The 6,783-nt window shown below is 46.1% G+C and overlaps 1 pseudogene; it reads left to right on the top strand.

Moving 5' to 3' along the window:
- Positions 1-1,815: 1,815 nt before the first annotated feature.
- On the top strand, positions 1,816-2,482 carry LOC109749851 (E3 ubiquitin-protein ligase BOI-like; annotated as a pseudogene).
- Positions 2,483-6,783: the final 4,301 nt, after the last annotated feature.

Consider the following 6,783-nt stretch of genomic DNA (forward strand, 5'->3'; position numbering starts at 1 on the left):
AAGATCAACAATGGAAGCAGAATTAACAGCATTAGACACATCGGGTGGCAAAGCGGAATGGCTTCGAGATCTGTTGATGGACTTGCCAGTGGTTGAGAAGCCGTTCCGGCCATCCTTATGAACTGCGACAATCAAACAGTTATTGTCAAGGTGAAGAGTTCAAAGGACAACATGAAGTCCAACAAACACATAAGAATGAGATTGAAAGCTGTCAGAAAATTGAGGAACTCCGGAGTGATAGCGTTGGATTGTATTCAAACGGCTAAGAATCTGGCAGATCCCTTTACTAAAGGGCTATCACGTGTTGTGATAGGTAGCGCATCAAGGGAGATGGGTATGAGACCCACATGAGTTGCCATTGTAGTAACCCAACCTATGTGGTCAGAGATCCCGTGAAGTAGGACCTGGGAAAACAAGCCAGTGGTGAACTGAGGAGAGTAACTTTACTAACCCACTCCGTTGGAGATGCAATACTCTCGGAAACTGTATGGAAGGATGACTACTATCTTAAAGTGTTCCAAGGCTTATGTATAAGCAAGATGCTATCCTACAAAGCGATCTTTGGAGGAACACACCTATATGAGCCCGACTGCTGGTCACAGTCTATGAGATTGGGGTGATCTCTAGCAAGCTCATGAACAGGCCAGGAGTGTGACTAATATGCTCCACCCGAGGGGCCGGCCTTCGGCAGCCTCGTATCAGTGAGACTTGTGGTGAAACTTCTTGATGCCAAACTGACAATTCAAGGCATAGTCCATTGTTCAGTTGTGAAGGAGTGTAACTACTTGGTCTAGGTGGAGCTCAACCTTAATCGGTCTCCACTGAGATGCTGGTATATCAAAACAGCGTTTGGAACAAAGGACAAAGTGGGCCCCTGAGATCTGGTGGGGGATTGTTGAAATATGAGATGGGCCTAGAGCCCATATGACAATTTCAGATTTAATCTCTAAGGGCCCATGTAGGTGGCATGCCAAGGTGGTGGGATGTTTAGTGCCATACCGCTAGTGGAAGGAGAGTTGGAGTGGTTTATAAGGGATTCTCTCCCTCATGCTATTGGAGCTTGAGAAGAAAAGAAGCCCTCGCGCACTCCTCCTCCTCCGCTCGCCTCGCCACGCCACACCTCGTCACAACGCGCCGCGGGTTGCGGGATTGAGCCGAGCCGAGCTCACTCCTATGCGCTTCTTTTTGCCGGTCAGGAACGGTGAGTGCTTGACAGGTAGGGCCATGATCTGAGACGTCGGATCATGGGCTACCGACTTGGACGTGGGTTCAGCCCACGTCTCTCCACGCGCGGACGCACATATATATGTGGGGCGCTACCAACCCTAGCCGTCGCGAAAACAGAATGCATCTCCATCTCCGCCTCCACGCCCACGTTGTTCCTCTGCTGCTGCTGCCGCCGGCGACTCCGTCCCGTTCACCGCATACACGGTTGACGGGAGAGCAGGCCTCCGAAACACCGCCTCTCCGGATCCTGTATGGGAGAGGGGCGATTAGGTTTTTGGGTAGCGACTACGCGACTGCTTGCTTCTGTTCATCTATGTCCGCATCACCATGTCGACCGATGCAGACCGTGACGCCGCTGAGAAGGCCGAGGCCGACAAGAAGGCCGCTGAGGATGCCGCGGCTGCTGCCACCGCCACCGCCGCCACATGGCCGATTGGAGGGTATACATCGCTTATCCCTCTCGTGTTTCTTTCTGTTGTAGCAGTACTAGCGATATGCGTAGATGTTTCTACTATGTGCGTAGTACATGCTCTCTTAGATCGTAATCAATGTGTTATCAATGCTGTCCATGTCATGCTCATGATTTATTCATGGATTAATTTAATCAAAAAACTGCCTATTTACTCATCAAAATATGTATTTCCCGATCGATCTTTGCGTTTTAGGCTTTAATTTCTACTACCTTTTGTTAACCGTTGTCTATGATGCAGGCGAAAAATATGTGGACTGCTTTGGCGGAGCAGAGGCAGAGCCACACGAGGCTCATCGTGTCGACCGTGGAGGCCAGGGCGGCGAAGCGGCTCAAGGCCAAGGACGAGGAGATTGAGCGGATCAGGATCATGAACTGGGCGCTCGAGGAGCGCCTTCAGAACCTCTTCATGGAGGCTCAGATGTGGCGCGACGTCGCGCAGTCCAATGAGGCCACGACCAACGTGCCCCGCCGGGACCGGCAGCGGGCGCTCGACTCCCAGGCGATCCGTGGCGGTGGGACAAGTGGCGACCGTCAGGAGGACGACGCCGAATTATGCTGCTAGGGGAAGGAGGAGGTGGGCACACTGGTAAAGGAGCCTCCAACGACAGGAGCAGGAAGGTGCAAGGGGTGCCGCGAGGGCGCGGCCGTTGTGCTGCTGCTGCCGTGTCGGCACCTCTGCGTGTGCGCGCCGTGCGCTGCCGTGGCGCAGGCGTGCCCGGCGTGCGGACGCGCCAAGAATGGCAGCGTCTGCGTCAACTTTTCGTGATGCGGGAGGAATAGTTTTAGAGTCAACATTTTGTTTTCTTGTGAAACTTACTTGAGTCGACTTTTTTTTGTATTCTTTTGTTCACTTTTTTGTTGTTGTTGACGGGGGGTGATAGATAGGAGGATGGTTGGATGACATATATATGAGAGGATGAGTTTCCCTTTCTTTTTTTAGTTTAGCTTTTGGCCCAAACTGTTGGATCCATCTTTCAACAAGAAGAAAAGCAGTTGAAAACAGTTCATATTATTGCATATCAATGCTCGAAATTAAATACATAGATTAGGAGTTGGACACCATATATGGGGTGTGTCTAATGGTTTTGCAGCAGGGGATGGTGAAGCGGGTCAAAGATAGGAATCCGATTTAGGTCCAACTGTAGAGTGACCTGAATTTAAAGAATATTTGCTCGGTTGGCAAAAGGTTGGTTAAAATTCATACGATGGACTATATAGAATAGAAGGTCATTATTTAATTACTTCAGATCCAACTGTCTAAAGATTGATTTGAATTTATAGAAAACTAGCAAAAAAAAGGGGGGGAATAAAACAAAATACTCTCCTAGCCTAATGGCTCAAGACTATATTTTGCTGCATCACTAAAATACTCTCTGTCTCTCACTCTCACTCCCTGTCTCTCTCCATGTAATGTATTTTTTGACAATCTTAAACATATAAAATTGAGAGTGAATTGCAGAAAACCACCAGTTTGAGGGCTAGGTTAGCAGAAATCACTAAGTTACAGTTTCTTGGCAAAAAACACCAACTCTCTCGTAAACAATTTGCAAATACCACTGATCGGCGGATCGGGCACCGATAAGTGGATTTATGACAGGTGGGGCCCGGTTTTTGCCGATGTGGCGCTGTCAGCTGGTCGGACAGCCGTTAGACGCCGTTAGACGGCGCCATTCGTTCTGTTTCCTCTTATCCCCCGTTTCCCCTGTCTTCTTCCCCCGTTTCCCCTTCTTCTCCCCTGTTCCTGGTCATGCGGCGCACCGTCCCCACCCCCCGTCGCAGACATGAGTCCGGCGAAGTCGAGCGATGCTGGCGGCGGCGCCCAGCCGTCCACTGGCGAGATGTGTGGGAGCTCGAACCCTACGAAGGCGACGGCAGAAGAAGAGGAGGAGGAGGACCCGCAGTACTCGGTGGAATTCAGGGCAGCCAGATCTTTCGCTGCGGAGCTGAAGGCAAATCCAGTTGGAAGCCAACACATTGCTTCAGCTTTCGGCGGCGTCTAGTGAGATCCCAGTCCCATTCCCCTCCCCAATCACATTCCCCTTCTATTGCTAGGGTTAGGGTTAATGTAGTTCTAGGGTTTGTGTGTGTTGTAGTTCTAGGGTTTGTGTGTGTTATAGTTCTCTAATTAGAATGATATAGTTCTTTAATTAGATGCTTACAACTAGGGTTTCTGTAAATAGAAGGATATGAATTGTTGCACTCAAATGATGTTCTGCTCTGGTCTGTACTAGCTTGCTTCAGTTTCCCTTAAGTACTTATAGTGCACTATTGTATTATTATTTGCAGTCTTGAAGATGAGGTTTGGGAATTGAGGATGCATTTTCATGACAGAGATAATATTGAAAGGAGTATGAGGATGTCAGACATCACATATTACAATTTGGTAGCACTGATGGAGACAGAAGGGTATGGTTTTAGAGATTATATGTATTATGTGAGGGACCCTGGGCTAGGGATTGAAGGAATGGAAGAAATAGATGATGATGATAAGTTAGCGGAAATTTTAGACCACATAGCAGAGCAGAATAACAAGATATTGAATGTGACAATAGTTAGGGCCAGTGCAGAGAAAGTTCCCAATATAAATACCAGTGTTAATGTCATTGAGACGCAGACCCCAATAGAACAAATTGGAGAGCCCAAACTGTATCAGATTGATGATGAAGGAGTGTTGTTCAATGCTGAAAATGTGCATGTAGAAGCTGAGAGTTGTGATGCAGGAGGAGAACAAGAGCCAATGCCCATGCAGTTTGACACACAGCAAAGCAGAATAAATGTGAGCCTGGAACCTGCTTTAGGTGATGCAGTAGTGGAAGCATACCATGTGACTGACAATTCAGAGGAGCAACTGATAATAGAGCAAGAAATGGAGGAGAAAAGGAGAAATGAAATTGAAATGTTTAGGAAGAACAAGAAGGAAAGAGTGAAGGAGACTTGTTTGAACAAGAAGGAAAGAGTGAAGGAGACTTGTTTGAACAGAAAAGCATCAGTGATGGACAATGAAGAGGATAGTGATGATGATGATATGGTGGAATATGGTGATATCTTAGCTAGGCTTGAGGAGATGAGAAGACAGAGGAATGACCCAGAACTTCATTTTGAAGGGGACACAGATGTTGAGGAAATGTGTGACTCAGAGGTGGATGATGATCTGTATGTGCCACAAGGTGAAGAAGAGGATGTAGATGAGGAAGAGGAGGAGGAATTGGAGGAAGAGGAACAAGAGGATGAGCTAGGGCAAGATGTACCAAACAAGAGAAGGGCCAAGAGACAAAGAAAAGGCCCAACAAGCAATTCACATGGCAGTATAGAACACATGTTTGAGGAGGACTGGATTCCATCATCTGACGAGGACAAGAAACCACAAGACCTTGGTGGGGACGATGATGATGGTGCTGAGGCATTGGCATATGTGTTGCCCAATGGTAGAAAAAGCAGAGCAAAGAAGATGAAGAAGAGGTTATGGTTTGATGAGCACAGAGCTCATCCAGAGGAGCAATTTGTGAAGCATCTTTGCTTCTTAAATGTATACCAGTTTAGAGCTGCACTTCAAACCCTGCACATTGCTCAAAACAGGAACTTTGTCTACCATAGAAACTATAGTGATAGGGTGATAGCACAGTGCATAGATGAGCAATGTCCCTTCTATATAGCAGCTTCTCAGATTGCAAATGAGAAGTCATTTACAATTAGGAAGGTGTATTTAGTGCACACATGCCCTTCTATGTCAGAGAATACTAAAGTCACTGCTAAGTGGGTTTCAAAATTCTGTGAGGAGGCTATCAGAAATGACCCATGCACAACAATCACAAGTATTATTAATACTGCAAAGAGCAAGTATGGTGTGGACATATCAACACACATGGCATATAGGGCAAAGAGGGCAGCAAAGGCTGTTGTGTTAGGAGACCAGAAAGCCAAGTACACCAGGATTAGGGATTATTTACAGGCTGTGTTGGATACAAATCTAGGTTCAAGATGCATTGTGACAACAAGATATCTGAAGCAGCATCCAAGCACTAACCCTAGGTTTCATGCACTGTTCATTGCTACCTCTTGAGCACTGCGTTGGTTTTCCCTTGAAGAGGAAAGGGTGATGCAGCAAAGTAGCGTAAGTATTTCCCTCAGTTTTTGAGAACCAAGGTATCAATCCAGTAGGAGGCCACGCACGAGTCCCTCGCACCTACACAAACAAATAAATCCACGCAACCAACGTGATAAGGGGTTGTCAATCCCTACACGGTCACTTATGAGAGTGAGATCTGATAGATATGATAAGATAATATTTTTGGTATTTTTATGATAAAGATGCAAAGTAAAATAGAAGGCAATAAAAATAGCTAAGTGTTGGAAGATTAATATGATGGAAAATAGACCCGGGGGCCATAGGTTTCACTAGTGTCTTCTCTCAAGAGCATAAGTATTTACGGTGGGTGAACAAATTACTGTTGAGCAATTAACAGAATTGAGCATAGTTATGAGAATATCTAGGTATGATCATGTATATAGGCATCACGTCCGAGACAAGTAGACCGACTCCTGCATGCATCTACTACTATTACTCCACACATCGACCGCTATCCAGCATGCATCTAGAGTATTGAGTTCATAAGAACAGAGTAATGCTTTAAGCAAGATGACATGATGTAGAGGGATAAACTCATGCAATATGATATAAACCCCATCTTGTTATCCTCGATGGCAACAATACTATACGTGCCTTGCTGCCCCTACTGTCACTGGGAAAGGACACCACAAGATTGAACCCAAAGCTAAGCACTTCTCCCATTGCAAGAAAGATCAATCTAGTAGGCCAAACCAAACAGATAATTCGAAGAGACTTGCAAAGATAACCAATCATACATAAAAGAATTCAGAAGATTCAAATATTGTTCATAGATAAACTTGATCATAAACCCACAATTCATCGGTCTCAACAAACACACCGCAAAAGAAGATTACATCGAATAGATCTCCACGAGAGAGGGGGAGAACATTGTATTGAGAACCAAAAAGAGAGAAGAAGCCATCTGGCTAATAACTATGGACCCGTTGGTCTGAGGTAAACTACTCACACATCATCG

The sequence above is a fragment of the Aegilops tauschii genome, chromosome 7 (assembly GCF_002575655.3).
Source record: "Aegilops tauschii subsp. strangulata cultivar AL8/78 chromosome 7, Aet v6.0, whole genome shotgun sequence".
NCBI classification, from domain to species: Eukaryota; Viridiplantae; Streptophyta; class Magnoliopsida; order Poales; family Poaceae; genus Aegilops; species Aegilops tauschii.